The 18,773-nt window shown below is 46.2% G+C and overlaps 1 long non-coding RNA gene and 1 other non-coding gene across 2 annotated transcripts; one reads left to right on the plus strand and one right to left on the minus strand.

The window, feature by feature from the left end:
• Positions 1-1,614: 1,614 nt before the first annotated feature.
• On the minus strand, positions 1,615-1,719 carry LOC123571986 (U6 spliceosomal RNA). The gene has a single exon (XR_006696343.2). It is a non-coding gene; the product is annotated as a U6 spliceosomal RNA (small nuclear RNA).
• A 1,828-nt stretch (positions 1,720-3,547) lies between these two features.
• LOC102142681 (uncharacterized) lies at positions 3,548-18,511 on the plus strand. The gene is made up of 5 exons (XR_001488364.4): positions 3,548-3,675; positions 3,780-3,859; positions 10,169-10,244; positions 13,350-13,471; positions 18,042-18,511. It is a non-coding gene; the product is annotated as an uncharacterized lncRNA (long non-coding RNA).
• The last annotated feature ends 262 nt before the right edge of the window (positions 18,512-18,773 follow it).

Raw genomic sequence — 18,773 nt, forward strand, 5'->3', positions numbered from 1 at the left:
CTGCCGGACCCACCCAGCTAAGCTACCCCCGAATTCCTCACCCACAGGAGCTATGTGAGATAATTTATTACGTAAGATAATACATGTTTATTGTCATTTGAGTAATTGTCATTTTGGAGTAATTTGTTACACAGCCATAGATAACACATTATGGCTCCTCAAGTCTTTCGAAAAGCCTGGATCCAAGGCGATGTGCTCACCTGCATCCACTTGCCTGAGTCCCTCTTTCTTCTCCCCTGTAGAGTTTTCCTGCTAGAATAACATTTCCATTCCCTCTGCTCACCAGGGACATGACTTCCGTTGAGCTAGGTGCCTCATCTGATGGGTCTCGTATGCCTTTAAAAAAGGGCAGATTCAGCTGGGCGCGGTGGCTCATGCCTGTAATCCCAGCACTTTGGTAGGCCGAGGCGGGTAGATCACACGGTCAGGAGTTCAAGACCAGCCTGGCCAATATGCTGAAACCCTGTCTCTACTAAAAATACAAAAATTAGCCGGGCGTGGTGGCGGGCACCTGTAGTTCCAGCTACTCAGGAGGCTGAGGCAGGAGAATCGCTTGAACCCGGGAGGCGGATGTTGCAGTGAGCCGAGATCGCACCATTGCACTCCAGCCTGGGCAACAAGAGTGAAACTCTGTCTCTAAATAAATAAATAAATAAAGGCAGAGCCACCAACTCAGCTTAAAAGCAACAGGAGCCTAACGACCAGCCATGCCATCTGTCATCTTCCTTCTCAGACGATATAGGCCAGTTTCAGGGCGTTGGTTGTCCACCCAAGGGGTAAGATGATCACCAACTGATCTAGGCTCTTTGGGGACTCTACGGCTCTTTTTTTTTCTTTAACATCAATAGAGACAGGGTCTCCTTATGTAGCCCAGGCTGGTCTCAAACTCCTGGGCTCAAGCAATCCTCCCACCTTAGCCTCCCAAAGTGCTGAGATTACAGGTGTGAACCACCACGCCCAGCTTTTTTTTTGTTTTTTTTTTTTTGAGACGGAGTCTCGCTCTGTCGCCCAGGCTGGAGTGCAGTGGCCGGATCTCAGCTCACTGCAAGCTCCGCCTCCCAGGTTCAAGCGATTCTCCTTCCTCAGCCTCCCGAGTAGCTGGGACTACAGGCTCCCGCTACCACACCCAGCTAGTTTTTTTGTATTTTTAGTAGAGACGGGGTTTCACCATGTTGGCCAGGATGGTCTCGATCTCCTGGCCTTGTGATCCACCCGCCTCGGCCTCCCAAAGTGCTGGGATTACAGGTGTGAGCCACTGCACCCGGCCTCTTTTCTTTTTTAAAAAAAGAATTAAAAATCTTAAAACTGGCCAGGCGCGGTGGCTCAAGCCTGTAATCCCAGCACTTTGGGAGGCCGAGATGGGCGGATCACGAGGTCAGGAGATCGAGACCATCCTGGCTAACACGGTGAAACCCCGTCTCTACTAAGAAATACAAAAAATAGCCGGGCGAGGTGGCGGGCGCCTGTAGTCCCAGCTACTCGGGAGGCTGAGGCCGGAGAATGGCGTGAACCCGGGAGGCGGAGCTTGCAGTGAGCTGAGATCCGGCCACTGCACTCCAGCCTGGGCTACAGAGCGAGACTCCGTCTCAAAAAAAAAAAAAAAAAAAAAAAACTTAAAACTTTATGGGACTCTTTACGAATTTTAGTTCATCCTTGAGCAAGGGCCATGCTAATCTTCTTTGTATTGTTCCCATTTTAGTATATGTGCTGCTGAAGCAAGCATGGCCACCATTCTTTTTTTTTTTTTTTTTTTTCTGAGACACAGTCTTGCTCTATCACCCAGGCTGGAGTGCAGTGGTGCAATCTCAGCTCACTGCAACCTCTCCCTCCTGGGTTTAAGGGATTCTCCTGCCTCAGCCTCCCGAGTAGCTGGGATTACAGGCGCCACCACCATACCCTGCTAATTTTTGTATTTTTAGTAGAGACGGGGTTTCACCATGTTGGCCAGGCTGGTCTCAAACTCCTGACCTCAAGTGATCCTCCCGCCTCAGCCTCCCAAACTGCTGGGATTACAGGTGTGAGCCACCGTGCCTGGCTCTCAGTTCCAATTCTAGTCTAGGGTTAGTGTTTTGGTTTTTTTTTCTATTTGTTTTTTTGAGTCATATCAAATAGATATGAGACCCCTGGAATTCTAAGACATCCTGGATGAACTCCACAAATAACTGATACTAACCTTGAGCCAGAAATAGTTGTACAGTAGCTTTACTATCCTATAATTCAAGGTTATTTTTATTGTTAGCCTGTTTCATCTGCAGTAGCAAAATCTAGTTTCAGTTAAATTGGTTTCCTCAAGCACTAAGTGATGCCTACATTCTAAGGGGACTTACTCTAGCACACACACATCCTGCCTTGGGAGGCACGTGAGCTTTGTCATCTACCCACACAACGATCCTTGAATTATCCTTATGGTCTCTGGGCTGCTTCGCCCCCTCCAAGACAGCAGGGGGCGTTCTCCCGCGTTCTCATCTGTAGGGTGCCTTCATGCCTAAGGGTTGTCTGGCCTACCGGTCTGTGTCACCCTTGAACATACAGGAAATGTTGGGGCAAGGAAAACTCGGAGTTTATCTGAGGCTGTCACCCTTGCTATGTTGTTTTGGAGCTTGCAGGGGTCTGGGGCTCAAGGTGTCGTTCTCTAGGAGCTCACACTGCACCTGAACTTGTAATGCTTCTTTTTTTTGAGATGGAGTCTCACTCTGTCACCCAGGATGGAGTGCAGTGGTGCAATCTCGGCTCATGGCAAACTCTGCCTCCCAGGTTTAAGTGATCCTTTTGCCTCAGCCCCCTGAGTAGCTGGGATTACAGGTGCCTGCCACCACACCCGGCTAATTTTTGTATTTTTAGTAGAGATGGGGTTTCACCATATTGGTCAGGCTGGTCTTGAACTCCTGACCTCAGGTGATCAGCCTGCCTCAACCTCCCAAAGTGCTGGGATTACAGGTGTGAGCCACCGCGCCTGGCCATGAACTTGTAATGCTGCTTCTTCACCACCTCTTCCGACCCAGGAAGTCTTTATTTGGTTTGAGGTCGGGGAACCCTGTCTCACTCAACATCAGGTATTCTTTTTTTTTTTTTTTGAGACGGAGTCTTGCTCTGTCTCCCAGGCTGGAGTGCAGTGGCGTCATCTCAGCTCACTGCAAGCTCCGCCTCCTGGGTTCACGCCATTCTCCTGCCTCAGCCTCCCGAGTAGCTGGGACTACAGGTGCCACCACCATGCCCGGCTAATTTTTTTTTGTATTTTTAGTAGAGACGGGGTTTCTCCGTGTTAACCAGGATGGTCTCGATCTCCTGACCTCGTGATCCACCCACCTCAGCTTCCTAAAGTGCTGGGATTACAGGCGTGAGCCACTGCGCCCAGCTTCTTTTTTTTTTTTTTTTTTTTTTTTTTGAGAAGGAGTTTTGCTCTTGTTGCCCAGGCTAGAGTGCAATGGCATGATCTCGGCTCACCACAACCTCTGCCTCCTGAGTTCAAGCGATTCTCCTGCCCCACCCTCCCGAGTAGCTGGGCTTATAGGCACCCGCCACCATGCCTGACTAATTATTTGTATTTTCAGCAGAGACAGAGTTTCACCACGTTGGCCAGGCTGGTCTTGAACTCCTGACCTCGTGATCCACCCGCCTTGGCCTCCCACATTGCTGGGATGACAGGTGTGAGCCACCACGCCCAGCCAACATCAGGTATACTTACAAATCTATTTTCTTGTGTTGAGTTCGTTCTGTTTCTCTCTGAAAGGTAGGTTTTTGAAATGCAAAAGCATGAAACTAACTTCTTTTTCTCCCAGGTGAACCCTTTCCTGAAGGAAGAAATGGAGAATGGCCCAGATGACGAAATGACGGAAGGATCACGTAATCCAAGGATAGGGTAAAATATTGGTTAATATTTTAAAAACTTATCCTATCATGCATATGCGATGTCACTGACTCTTTTCAACAATTTTATGAGAAATAACCTCTATTGTATAGTTTAGGAAACATTCAGAGAGGTTAGGGCTACACAGCTAGAAGCAGAATTTGGCCAGGCGCAGTGGCTCACGCCTGTAATCCCAGATACTGAGGCTGAGGCAGGAGAATTGCCCGAACCCGGGAGGTGGAGGTCACAGTGAGCTGAGATCGTGCCATTGCACTCCAGCCCAGGTGACAGAGCGAGACTGCATCTCAAAAAACAAACAAAACAAAAAATAGAAGCAGAATTTGAATCCATGTCTATCTGATTCTAGGATCCTATCCTTGCCATCTCATCGTACAATACCTATAGGCATTTAAAAGTGTAACTTCGGCCGGGTGCGGTGGCTCAAGCCTGTAATCCCAGCACTTTGGGAGGCCAAGACGGGCGGATCACGAGGTCAGGAGATCGAGACCATCCTGGCTAACACGGTGAAACCCCGTCTCTACTAAAAAATACAAAAAACTAGCCGGGCGAGGTGACGGGCACCTGTAGTCCCAGCTACTCGGGAGGCTGAGGCAGGAGAATGGCGTGAACCCGGGAGGCGGAGCTTGCAGTGAGCTGAGATCCAGCCACTGCACTCCAGTCTGGGCGACAGAGCGAGACTCCGTCTCAAAAAAAAAAAAAAGTGTAACTTGAATGTTCCAGTTCTTATCAGCCCAGGGGTGCAAATAAGGTCACATTAACACTTACCCACAACTTTGCTGGCAGCTCACCCCTCATTTGCTCACACAGAACCTCAGCTTCCTTCAAAACGCCTCCCCAAAAGATTCTTGTAGCTATCCAAGAATGAGTTTCCTTTATGAAGTACTGCTGCTCCCTCGTCTGTACTCCTTGGCAAGGAGAACTGACACAAACATGATATTCTTGCTGCTTGCTGTGCCATGAGTAATAAAGTCCTTTCTCTCACACCAGGAATTGAATGTCCTCTGCCAACATTCATGAAGCAGTAATAGGCTAACTTACTGGCTTGTTAGTAGGGTAAAATCATCCCAGACCTGACACATGGCACAGGCTTGAGGTCAGGTGCTATGTGGTGGTAACCACAAGAAGCTGTTCGGAGCCCAGTGAGAACTGAGTGCTATAGACTGGGCCCAGTGGCTCCTGCCTGTAATCCCAGCACTTTGGGAGGCTGAGGCAGGAGGATTGCTTGAGCCCAAGGGGTTTGAAATCACCCTGAGCAATACAGGGAGGTTTTTTTTTTGTTTTTGTTTTTTGTAGATGGAGTCTCACTCTGTTGCCCAAGCTGGAGTGCAGTGGCGTGATCTCAGCTCACTGCAAGCTCCGCCTCTCAGGCTCAAGTGATTCTCCCACCTCCGCCTCCCGAGTAGCTGGGGTTACAGGCTCTCACTGCCACGCCCAGCTAATTTTTTTGTATTTTAGTAAAGATGGGGTTTCATCATGTTGCCCAGGCAATCCACCCGCCTTGGTCTCCCAAAGTGCTGGGATTACAGGAATGAGCCACTGCGCCCGACCAATACAGGGAGACCTTGTCTCTATAAATTTTGTTTTTTAAATTAGCTGGCCATGGTAGTGCATGGCTGTGGTCTCAGCCACTTAGGAGGCTGAGGTGGGCGGATCATTTGAGCCAGGAGTTTGAGGTTGCAGTGAGACGAGATCACGTCATGGCACTCCAGCCTGGGCAACAGAGGGACGCTTTTCCTCTAAAAAAAAACTGGAAGAAAGAACTGGTTGCTATAGCAGTGGCTGCCATAAGAGAAAGGTAAACAAAGGAATCCAAAGGGGTGTCTGTACTGTGTCTGCAAATCTCATGAGCCACTGTCCTGCTTACTGTCAGCGGAGACTGGGAAAGCTAGTGCTCTCAAGCAAGAGCTCCCGTGACGGCTGGGCGAGGCGGCTCAATCAAGTCTGTAACCCCAGCACTTTGGGAGGCCAAGGCAGGCAGATCACCTGAGGCCAGGAGTTTGAGACCAGCCTGGCGGTGAAACTCCATCTCTACTAAAAATAGAAACATTAGCTAGGCATGGTGGCACACACCTGTAGTCCCAGCTACTTGGGAGGCTGACGCAGGAGAATCACTTGAACCTAGGAGGAAGAGGTTGCAGTGAGTCAAGATTGTGCCACTGCACTCCAGCCTGGGGGACAGAGTGAGACTCCATCTCAAAAAAAAGAAAAGAAAAGAAAAGAAAAGAACTGCATTTTCTGGTTTGAAATAACATATGAGATGACTTTCTTTCTTTTCTTTTCTTTTTTTTTTTTTTTTTTTTTTTGAGACGGAGTCTCGCTCTGTCGCCCAGGCTGGAGTGCAGTGGCCGGATCTCAGCTCACTGCAAGCTCCGCCTCCCGGGTTCACGCCATTCTCCGGCCTCAGCCTCCCGAGTAGCTGGGGCTACAGGTGCCTGCCACCTCGCCTGGCTAGTTTTTTGTATTTCTTAGTAGAGACGGGGTTTCACCGTGTTAGCCAGGATGGTCTCGATCTCCTGACCTCGTGATCTGCCCGTCTCGGCCTCCCAAAGTGCTGGGATTACAGGCTTGAGCCACCGCGCCCGGCCCTTTTTTTTTTTTTTTTTTTTTTTTTTTTTTTTTTTTTTTGAGATGGCGTTTCACTCTTGTCGCCCAGGCTGGAGTGCAGTGGCATGATATCAGCTCACTGCAACCTCCACCTCCCGGTTTCAAGTGATTCTTCTGCCTCAGCCTCCCAAGTAGCTGGGATTTTAGGTGCATGCCACCACACCTGGCTAATTTTGTATTTTAGTGGAGATGGGGTTTTTCCATGTTGGTCAGGCTGGTCTTGAACTCCCGACCTGGGAGACCCACCCACCTGGGCCTCCCAAAGTGCTGGGATTACAGCCACCGTGCCCAGCCATGCACTGACTTTCAAAATATGAGGCTGTCAATGACTGTTGATTTTGAGGTGTATTCAATGAACCAAGTTGTCCCTGACTGATTTGATAGATTTATAACCTGTTCTAGTGGTTACTTGTTGGCTGTAGAACAATCTATCTTTTCCTAGGAGTGTGGGAACTCTGATTTGCATTGGAAATGTTTCTGTAACTCATTATATAGAAAGGGTCAATCTTCCTAATATACAAAGACCACCTAAGGTCAGGTGCAGTGGCTCCCCCTCATAATTCCAGCACTTTGGGAGGCCAGTGTGGTAGGACTGCTTGAGGCAAGGAGTTGGAGAATAGTCTGGGCAACATAGTGAGACCCTGTCTCTACCACCCACCCCACCAAAAAAAAAAAAAAAAATTCAGCCGGTTATTGTTGCTCACGCATGTAGTCCTAGCTAATAGGGAGGCTGACACAGAAGGATCGCTTGAGCCCAGGGGTTCAAGGCTGTAGTGAGCTATGATCACGCCACTGCACTCCAGCCTGGCAACAGCAACATCCTGTCAAAAAAAAAAAAAAAAAAAATCTCCTAGAAATTGAGAAGAAAATGACCAACAAACCAATAGAAAAATAGAAAAAGAGCTCAAATAATTACAAATGGCTCAGAACACTGGGGAAAAAAAAAGCCTAACCTCAACCTCAGTCATAATAAATGTTTTCACTTTCTTCTTTTTTTTTTTTTCGAAATGGAGGTTTTGGTCTGTCACCCAGGCTGGAGTGCAGTGGTGTGATCTCAGCTCACTGCAACCTCTGCCTCCCGGGTTCAAGCAATTCTCCTGCCTCAGTCTCCCAAGTAGCTGGGATTACAGGCATGTGCCACCATGCCCAGCTAATTTTGTATTTTTAGTAGAGACGGGGTTTCTCCATGTTGGCCAGGTTGGTCTCGAATTCCCGACCTCAGGTGATCTGCCCGCCTCAGCCTCCCAAAGTGCTGAGATTACAGCTGTGAGCCACCGGGCCTGGCCACGAATGATTTTTTTAAAGCCAAAGAAAAGAGGAGTGGTTAGTTCAGAACCCTTTTGGTTGCCGTAGAAACTTAAGGCTTTTGCTATTACATAACATTAAAATTGCCACTTCCTCCTCTAAAGACCTAAGTCTGAGATAATTAGCTCTCATCGTGTTCTCAGACTGTGACCTATTCTTCCCAGCCCCAAAGGAACATTTGTTTTTAAGATTATGCTTTAAAAAGTACTACTGGTTTGCGCCCAACGTGTGGCAAGTAAAAAACAAATAAAAAGTACTATTTGTTTAAAAAGTTAAATTCTTCTAAAATCAAACTAGTTAAATTCATGTCATTTTTAGCTTTACCCAAATAAAAGATTTAAAATAAGTTTTCTAAGCATTTGCCAATAGAAGGAATCCATTCATTTTTTTTGTTTATAAGATTCTTTTCCACGTTGCCCAGACTCTTCTCCAACTCTTTGCCTCAAGCAGTCCTACCACATTGGCCTCCCAAAGTGCTGGGAGATTCTTGAGATTCTGAGAATTTTAAGCAGTTTTCCAGTCAATAAACTGATAATAGTGTTGTACAAATTAAAGCACCTCTCTCGAGCTCTCTGTGGGTGGAAAGGTTCTCTCGCATGTTAAAACCAAGTTGATTTAGTATCATGTCAGTGCCTCCTGCTACAATTGTTACACAACTTCTCTCTCTTGATTTGTTGTAATGTAGGTTTACCCTGGAGAGTTACTTCATTATGATCTATTTTTAATTATTCCAATGCCCTCCTTTTTTTTTTTTTTTTTTTTTTTTTTTTGAGACAGAGTCTTGCTCTGTTGCCCAGGCTGGAGTGCAATGTCGGTTCACTGCAAGCTCCACCTCCCGGGTTCAAGAGATTCTCCTGCCTCAGCCTCCCAAGTAGCTGGGACTACAGGCGCCCGCCACCATGCCTGGCTAATTTTTGTATTTTTAGTAGACATGTTGGCCAGGTTGGTCTTAAACTCCTTACCTTAGGTGATCTACCCACCTTGGCCTCCCAAAGTGCTGGGATTACAGGCCTGAGCCACTGTGCCCAGCCTGATCTGTCTATTAAAAGGAGGGCATTTGCTGGGCGCAGTGGCTCACACCTGTAATCCCAGCACTTTGGGAGGCCGAGACAGGCAGATCACGAGGTCAATAAATCAAGACCATCCTGGCCAACATGGTGAAACCCCATCTCTACCAAAAATACAAAAATTAGTTAGGCGTGGTGGCAGACTCCTGTAATCCCAGCTACTCGGGAGGCTGAGGCAGGAGAATCGCTTGAACCCAGGAGGCGGAGCTTGCAGTGAGCCGAGATCACACCACTGCACTCCAGCCTGGGTGACAGAGCGAGACTCCATCTCAAAAACATAAAATAAAATAAATAAAAATAAAGGTTCTTTAGTTTTCTCCCATAGATCCTTAATGAGGCTTAACCTCGCCCGGGAATTTGTGAATAAGCATCATTTTTCCACACATACTAATCCATCTTGTCTAGATAGGAGCTTTATAGGTTTGTGCCTTAGACATTTCAAGACACCTTAGTCCAGAATCTATTAAAGGAAAACATATCTGGTGTGTTTTCTTTCCCTCTCTTATCTTGTAGCGTCAAACCTGCCATCCTAAACTCTGCTGATATAAAAGCCTTTTGCCCAGACTCCTTTGCCAGTTGGCTTCCTGTAAAGTTCTATCACTAAGCGGTCCTAGGAAGGAGGAAGGGCAAAGGAGGCTTCTTCTTCTTCTTTTTTTTTTTTGAGACAGAGACTTGTTGTGTCACCCAGACTGGAGTGCAGTGGCCCGGTCTCGGTTCACTGCAAGCTCCATCTCCCAGGTTCAAGCGATTCTCCTGCCTCAGCCTCTTGAATAGCTGGGACTACAGGCGCCGCCACCACACTGGCTAATTTATTGTATTTTTAGTAGAGATGGGGTTTCACCATGTTGGCCAGGCTGGTCTTGAACTCCTGGTCTAGTGATCTGCCCCCCTCGGCCTCCCAGCGCACTGGGATTACAGCGTGAGCCCCCGCACCCGGCCAAGGAGGCTTCTTCTTTGTTCCTCTTGTCCATGGTGCCCGGCAGTGCCAGTTGACTCCAGCCTCCAAATTCTTCCAGCCCTTCTAGAAGTAGACTCACTGGGACATTTCAGAGGTAGCAGCAGCAGCTGGGAGGTGCCTCCTCAGAGGTCTGCACACTTCTTCAGGGTCTGCAGAGTCCACTCACCCCAGGCCTCAACTCCTACCTTCCAGTCATCGAAACCCTTCCCTTTTGTTTCTCACCTTTGAAGTGGGGAGTCGCTTCCTCCGCTTACCGTCCTTAGGTGATCTCAGTGTTCCCTTTTCCTCCAAAACCTGTGTAACCAATTCCCTCTACTGAATACCCTCTGCTGAAATCCTTATCGTTGTTTCTGTTTTCTCAACCAGACCCTGAACAATATGCCCAGTTATAACCAGCATGAACAGAGCTCTCCTTCTTATCCTACAACTCAGGAAGTCCATGGTGAGTCAGTCTGACCTGAAGTAAAAAGAGACAACTGAACATTTCATGAGCCTTAAGACATGGAAAGCAATGATGAAAAGCATGGACAGGGGCCAGGTGCGGTGGCTCACGCCTGTAATCCCAGCACTTTGGGAGGCCGAGGCAGGTGGCTCACCTGAGGTCAGGTGTTCAAGACCAGCCTGGCGAAGAGGGTGAAATCCCATCTCTACTAAAAATACAAAAATTAGCCAGGCCTGGTGGTGGCAGGCACCTGTAGTCCCAGCTACTTGGGAGGTTGAGGCAGGAGAATTACTTGAACCCAAGAGGTGGAGGTTGCAGTAACCTGAGATGGCACCACTGCACTCCAGCCTGGGAGACAGAGCAAGAGTCTGTCTCAAAAAAAAAAAAAGAAAGAAAGAAAGAAAGAAAACAAAAGAAAAAAGAAAGTATGGACAGGCAGACTCAATTTATGATCCCTCCCCGAGAGAGAGAGTTCGGAATTCAAGCTGTAGGGATGAAGCCTAATTGTAGCAGCCTGACACCACAAAAGTCAAGGTTGCCCCAAACTCACGTTGAACTCAGGGTCCATGTTACAAATCCTGCCAAAACCAGGCAAAATATTCTAGAAAAAAATCAGACTGAAAATTTAAAGTTATGATTGTTTATGATGATCTTTACATAGGAAGAAGAAATGGGTAAAAATACAATACAGGCTCAACTCTCCCACAATACAGACTCAACTCCCCTACAATACAGACTCAACTAACCCACAATACAGACTCAACTCCCCTACAATACACACTCAACTCCCCTACAATACACACTCAACTCCCCTACAATACAGACTCAACTCTGCCACAATACTCAACTAACCCACAATACACACTCAACTCCCCTACAATACAGACTCAACTCTGCCACAATACACACTCAACTCCCCTACAATACAGACTCAACTCTGCCACAATACACACTCAACTCCCCTACAATACAGACTCAACTCCCCTACAATACAGACTCAACTCTGCCACAATACTCAACTAACCCACAATACACACTCAACTCCCCTACAATACAGACTCAACTCTGCCACAATACAGACTCAACTCTCCCACAATACACACTCAACTCCCCTACAATACAGACTCAACTAACCCACAATACAGACTCACCTCTCCCACAATACAGACTCAACTAACCCACAATACAGACTCAACTAACCCACAATACACACTCAACTCCCCTACAATACAGACTCAACTAACCCACAATACAGACTCACCTCTCCCACAATACAGACTCAACTAACCCACAATACAGACTCAACTAACCCACAATACACACTCAACTCCCCTACAATACACACTCAACTCTCCTACAATACAGACTCAACTAACCCACAATACAGACTCAACTAACCCACAATACAGACTCAACTCTCCCACAATACAGACTCAACTCCCCTACAATACAGACTCACCTGTCCCACAATACACACTCAACTCTCCCACAATACAGACTCAACTCTCCCACAATACACACTCAACTCTCCCACAATACACACTCAACTCTCCCACAATACAGACTCAACTCCCCTACAATACAGACTCAACTCTCCCACAATCCAGACTCACCTCTCCCACAATCCAGACTCAACTCCCCTACAATACACACTCAACTCTCCCACAATCCAGACTCACCTCCCCTACAATACAGACTCAACTCCCCTACAATCCAGACTCAACTCTCCTACAATACACACTCAACTAACCCACAATACACACTCAACTCTCCCACAATACAGACTCAACTCCCCTACAATACACACTCAACTCTCCCACAATACACACTCACCTCTCCCACAATACAGACTCAACTCCCCTACAATACACACTCAACTCTCCCACAATCCAGACTCACCTCCCCTACAATACAGACTCAACTCCCCTACAATACACACTCACCTCCCCTACAATACACACTCACCTCCCCTACAATACACACTCACCTCCCCTACAATACAGACTCAACTCCCCTACAATACAGACTCAACTCTCCTACAATCCAGACTCAACTCCCCTACAATACAGACTCACCTCCCCTACAATCCAGACTCAACTCCCCTACAATACACACTCAACTCTCCTACAATCCAGACTCAACTCCCCTACAATCCAGACTCAACTCCCCTACAATACACACTCAACTCTCCTACAATAGACTCAACTCTCCCACAATACAGACTCAACTCTCCCACAATACACTCAACTCCCCACAATACACACTCAACTCTCCTACAATACACACTCAACTCTCCTACAATAGACTCAACTCTCCCACAATACAGACTCAACTCTCCCACAATACAGACTCAACTCTCCCACAATACAGACTCAACTGTCCCACAATACACACTCAACTCCCCACAATACAGACTCAACTCTCCCACAATAGACTCAACTCTCCAGTCTTTTTATTTTTCTTGTATGTCCTTCCAAATGGATCCTGTCTTTAAAAAAATAAATAAAATTTTAAAAATATAATAGAGATGGGGTTTCAACATTTTGCCCAAGCTGGTCTGGAATTCCTGGGCTTCGTTAATCCTCCCAGCTCGGCCTCCCACAGTGTTGTGATTACAGGTGGGATTACTCTGCACCTGCATGATCCTGCCTTTTTAATACCTCCAAGTTTTTGGTGTCTGTTTCCCAAACTTTGATCCACACCACATATGCAGAGCTAGTAGGAGAACTTGAGAAAGTCAAGAGGCATTTCTGAGAATCAGTTTCTTCTGCAGCCAAGGTGTCTTGTGACCTAGGATACATCTGGCAGGGAAGAGGTAAGTGGAGCCTTCATCAGAAGACAGATCACTGCAATTTATTGGATGCCATATCTGGGGACTTAAGGTGGCACAAAGTCACGGATGACTCCAAGAAGCGAGACTTCCAAGAAAAAAGTGGGACTGGCAGAGCAGTGGGGGTGGAGAAGAGCCGGAAGGAAGGAACTGTCACTTATTAAGGACTATTTTTCTCAGGGCCGTGCCAGCTGCTTTACACATTAGTCACTCTGGTGGTTACATTATGATGTCCATTACAATCTTCTTCTTCTTCTTCTTCTTCTTTTTTTAAGACAGACTCTCGCTGTGTCGCCCAGGCTGGAGTGCAGTGGTGCTATCTCTGCTTGCTGCAACTTCTGCCTCCCAGGTTCAAATGATTCTCCTGCCTTAGCCTCCTGAGTAGCTGGGATTACAGGTATGCACCACCACGCCCAGCTAGTATTTGTATTTTTAGTAGAGACGGGGTTTCAGCATGTTGGTCAGGCTGGTCTCGAACTCCTGACCTCAGGTGATCATTCGCCTGCCTTGGCCTCCCAGTGTTCTGGGATTACAGGTGTGAGCCACCACACCCAGCCTCATCACAAATTTAAAAGTGATGTAATGAAAGCTAACTAGCTCCCGCAAGGTCACACAAGTAGAGATCAAGTTAAAAAGAAAATTATTTTATTTTTTCCCTCCTGCATGACATGACTCTGGTTTGATTCTCAAACTCACATCAAAGTTACTGGGCCTGCCAGGCATGGTGGCTCACACCTGTCATCCCAATGCTTTGGGAGGCCGAGGTGGGAGGATTGCTTGCAGCCAGGAGTTCAAGACCAGCCTGGGCAACACAGTGAGACCCCCATCTCTACCAGAACAAATTGTTTGAATTAGCAGGGTGTTGGGGGATGTTCCTGTAGTCCCAGCGACCCTTCTACTTGGGAGGCTGAGGCAGAAGGACTGCTAGAGTCCAGGAATTGGAGGTCGCAGTGAGCTATGATCGCACCACTGCACTCCAGCCTGGGGAGCAGAGTAAGACTCTGTCTCTCAAAAAAAAAAAAAAAAAAAAAAAAAAAAGTTAACTGATCCTATAGTTCAATTTCCCTTTTTTTTTTTTTTTTTTTTTTTTTTTTTTAGATACTCTCACTCTGTTGCCCAGGCTGAAGTGCAGCCTTGACCTCCCAGGCTCAGGTGATCCTCCTGCTTCAGCCTCCCACGTGGCTGGAACTACAGGCTGAAGCCACCATGCCCGGCTGGTCTTTTTTCCTTTTCTTTCTGTAGAGACAAGGTCTCACTATGCTGCCCAAGCTGCTTTCAAACCCCTGCGCTTGAGCAATCCTCCCACCTCAGCCTTCCAAGTAGCTGGAACTCCAGGCGAGCACCACTACACCGGGCTAATTTTTACATTTTTTGTAGAGTTGGATTCTCATTGTGTTGCTCAGGTTGGTCTTTAACTCCTAGGCTCAAGTGATCCTCCTGCCTCAGCCTCCCTAAGTGCTGGGAGTAAAGGCATGAGCCATGTTGCCCAGCCTTATCTTACAAAGTAGCTCATACTAGCAGGGAAAAAAGTGGCTGCAAACATCAGTTTGCCTGTTAGTTTCCCCTCTCCAGAATCTTAGCCCCTTTGGCCCTCATTGTTTCAGTAGCTCACTAATGCTTTTAAGTAGATAATTTTATATTTTTATCTGGCTTCTCCCATTGTTCACAGGATTCTAAGTGTGCTGCCATCCAATCTGAGTAAGTTTCGCTTTTCAAATTTTTATTTTTTTTTTTGAGATGGAGTCTCGCTCTGTTGCCCAGGCTGGAGTGCAGTGGCACGATCTGGGCTCACTGCAAGCTCCGCCTCCCGGGTTCACGCCATTCTCCTGCCTCAGCCTCCCGAGTAGCTGGGACTACAGGCGCCCGCCACCTCGCCCGGCTAGTTTTTTTGTATTCTTTTGAGTAGAGACGGGGTTTCACTGTGTTAGCCAGGATGTTCTCGATCTCCTGACCTCATGATCCGCCCGTCTCGGCCTCCCAAAGTGCTGGGATTACAGGCTTGAGCCACCGTGCCCGGCCTTCAAATATTTTTAAAATAGTTCACTAAAGCTAAAGAGGTCAAAAATTCCTCACAATGCTATTTTCCTTTCTTCCTTTTTCTTTTCTTTCCTTTTTTTCTCCTTCCTTCCATCCTTCCTTTTTTCTTTCCTTTTTTTCTTCCTTCCATCCTTTTTTCTTCTCTTTCCTTCTTCTCCTTCCTTCCATCCTTTTTTTCTTCTTTCCTTCCTTTTTTTTCCTTTTCTTCCTTCCTTCCATCCTTTTTTTCTTCTTTCCTTCCTTCTTTCCCTCCCTCCCTCCCTCCCTTCCATTTATCTTTTTTTTTTTTTGAGACAGGGTCTCACTGTCACCCAGGCTGGTGTGCAGTGGTACAATCTTTGCTGCCTCCCAGGCTCAAGTGATCCTCCACCTCAGCCTCCCGTGTAGCTGGGACCACAGGCGCCTCCACACTTGGTGTTTTTTGTAGAGAAGGGGGTTTCACCATGTTGCTCAGGCTGGTCTCGAACTCCTGAGCTCTAGCAGTTTGCCCACAGCAGTCTCTCAAAGTGCTGGGATTACAGGCATAAGCCATCGCACCTGGCTTCTTTTACCTTTTTTTTTTTTTTTTTTTTGACAGCGTCTTGCTCTGTCGCCCAGTGTGAAGTGCAGTATCGCGATCAGGTGATCCAACTGCCTCGGCCTCCCAAAGTGCTGAGATTACAGGCGTGAGCCACCGCGCCCAGCCCTACATTTTTGCTTTTAAAATTTTGGGGGGGCCAGAGAGACAGAACGACACACTGTCTCAAAAAAAGAAAAAAAAAAAGAAAGAAAAAAAAAAAAAGAAAAAGAAAAAAAAAAAGAAAAAGAAAGAAAAAAAGAAAAAGAAAAAAAAAAAACCTCAAACAAATAAAATCTTTTTCGAGACAGGGTTTCGCTCTATGACCCAGGCTGGAGTGCAGTGGTGCAATCTTGGTTCACTGAAGCCTTGACCTCCGGGACTCAAGTAACCCTCCCACCTCAGCCTCTTGAGCAGCTGGGACCGCAGGCAGGCACGCACCACCACAACTGGTTAATTTTTCCGCTTTTTGTAGAGATGAGGTTTCACCATGTTGCCCAGGCTGATCTCGAACTCCTGGGCTCAAGCGATCCGCCTGCCTCAGTCTCCCAAAGTGCTGGGATTACAGTCCTGAGCCACCATGCCCAGCCCTTATTTTCTCTTAATGCTGAAAAAGCTTTCCTGAATTATAATTTTTAAAACTTAAAAGGCCAAAAAGGGCCATTTACAGTGGTGCAGATTGAGATTTATAAGCTTCCTTTATCTTGCAATATCCTAAGAACACTTAGTTTTTCTTTTTTTTGAGACGCAGTCTTGCCCTGTCGCCCAGGCTGGAGTGCAGTGGCGCGATCTTGGCTCACTGCAACTTCCGCCTCCCAGGTTCAAGCGATTCTCCGGCCTCAGCCTTCCCAGCAGCTGGGACTACAGGTCCTGGTAACACACTTGGCCTTTTTTTTTTTTTTTTTTTTTTCAGGAGAGACGGGGTTTCACCTTGTTGGCCAGGCTGGTCTCGAATTCCTGACCTCAAGTGACTGGCCCACCTCAGCCTCGCAAAGTGTTAGGATTACAGGTGTGAGCCACCAAGTCCAGCCGCTTACTGCTTTCTTAAGGTGTTTTCTGGGTATCTCCCCTGACTTTGGGGGTGGGTTGGAGTTATGTAAAACAACATCACAGACTTCCTATGAAGACTTTTTTTTCTTTTTTTTTTTTGAGATGGATTCTTGCTCTGTTGCCCAGGCTGGAGTGCAGTGGCATATCTCTCGGCTCACTGCAACCTCCACCTCCTGGGTTCAAGTGATTTTCGTGCCTCAGCCTCCCAAGTAGCTGGGACTACAGGCACCCACCACCACACCCACCTAATTTTTGTATTTTTAGTAGAGATGGGATTTCTCCATGTTGGCCAGGCTGGTCTTGAACTCCCGACCTCAGTTGATCCGCCCACCTCAGCCTCCCAAAGTTGTTGGGATTACAAGGCATGAGCCACTGTGCCTGGCCCCCCGACCTTTTTTTTTTTTGAGGCACATGTCACCATGCCCAGCTTTTTGAGACAGGCATGAGCAACCATGCCCAGCCAAAAATTTCTTGTACATGTCATTTGGCATACATGTGAAGACAGCCTTAAGAAATTCCTAGAATTGTCAAACTTACCTCCACAGGGATTTTCAATGATCTATTCATACCAAGCAATGTATAAGAATGCCTAGTTCCTCGCACTCTTGCCAAGATTAAAAACAAAAAACTGGCTTATCTTTGCTAATCTTAAGGATGAACAAACTTATGAGTATTAGTGTAATATTATGCATCTTTTCACCTAATATTTAAGAACCAGTTATAGTTACTTTCTTGTGAATGATGTTTCTTGGGAACATAAGCATTTCTAGTTTTCCTATTGAGGACTTTTTCTTTTTTTTTTCTTTTTGAGACAGAGTCTTGCTCTGTGGCCCAGGCTGGAATGCAGTGGCACGATCTTGGCTCACTGCAACCTCCGCCTCCCGGGTTCAAGCAATTCTCGTGCCTCAGCCTCCCGAGTAGCTGGGATTACAGGCATGCGCCACCATGCCCAGCTAATTTTTGTATTTTTAGTAGAGACAGGGTTTCACCATGTTGGCCAGGCTGGTTTCAAACTCCTGACCTCAGGTGATCTCCCCACCTCGGCCTCCCAAAATGCTGGGATTACAGGTGTGAGCCACCGCACCTGGCCGAGTTATTGGTCTTTTCTTAATGAACTGGCAGATACTTTACATAAAGGAAATTAGCTCTTTGTGATGAACTGCAACTATTTCTTCCCAAGTTTGCCACAGCTTCCAATTTCCTTTGATGGTAGTTTTTGTTATGCAGAACTTTTAATTTTTATGTAGCTGATTTTTATATATTTTTAAGTTGTGGTAAAATACACATAATAATCCATTTTTATTTTTAATATTTTATTTTTCAGATTCTCAGCCTCTGCACAGCCTTAGTACTCCCTGAGAAATTCAACGTTTGCATATCCTTTCCACAAAAATGAGAGTAAAAAGAACCAGTACATGCTAGTGACTGATACATTTATTAGTTTCTAACAAAAAGTCATACATGGTAGGCACAGTAGAAATACTAACAGAAAAATCAGTTTATCTTGAAACCAATTTTAGTCAGGAAAACTTCTTCACAGAGAATTAACTGAATATATAAATACTAAATATATCATACCATGTATGTGATATATTTACACCTAAATATACCACACCTCCTTTTTGGTCACAGACTATTCCAGGAAGATTATTAAATAGACAACTTTTAATTTGAGGCATTCCAAGAATGTCCACCCTAAAACTTAAAGTGAAATTGCTCTTAGAGAAATATTGATTTGATGAGAAGATTGATCTTGGTCTGTCTTAGCCAAATTGGGTTTATTTATTTTTACTTAACAACCAATGTGATAGTAATAGTTGCAAACTACACTTCATTTGACTACAATCATTACTCAGAGGGCAATCACCTTAAGAGGCAAATGAAGTTTTAAATTAGCACAGAATTTATAATTACCCAATCAACATTGATACAGATGCCATCAAGTATGCAAAGATTAACAAAATTTCTATTACCAAACTTAGGGGAAAAAAACCTAATGACATACAAAAATATCAGCAAATTTAAGCTAGAATTAGCTCTAGGACATTTTATGGTA

This window comes from Macaca fascicularis, chromosome 2 (genome assembly GCF_037993035.2).
Source record: "Macaca fascicularis isolate 582-1 chromosome 2, T2T-MFA8v1.1".
In the NCBI taxonomy this organism is placed as follows: Eukaryota; Metazoa; Chordata; class Mammalia; order Primates; family Cercopithecidae; genus Macaca; species Macaca fascicularis.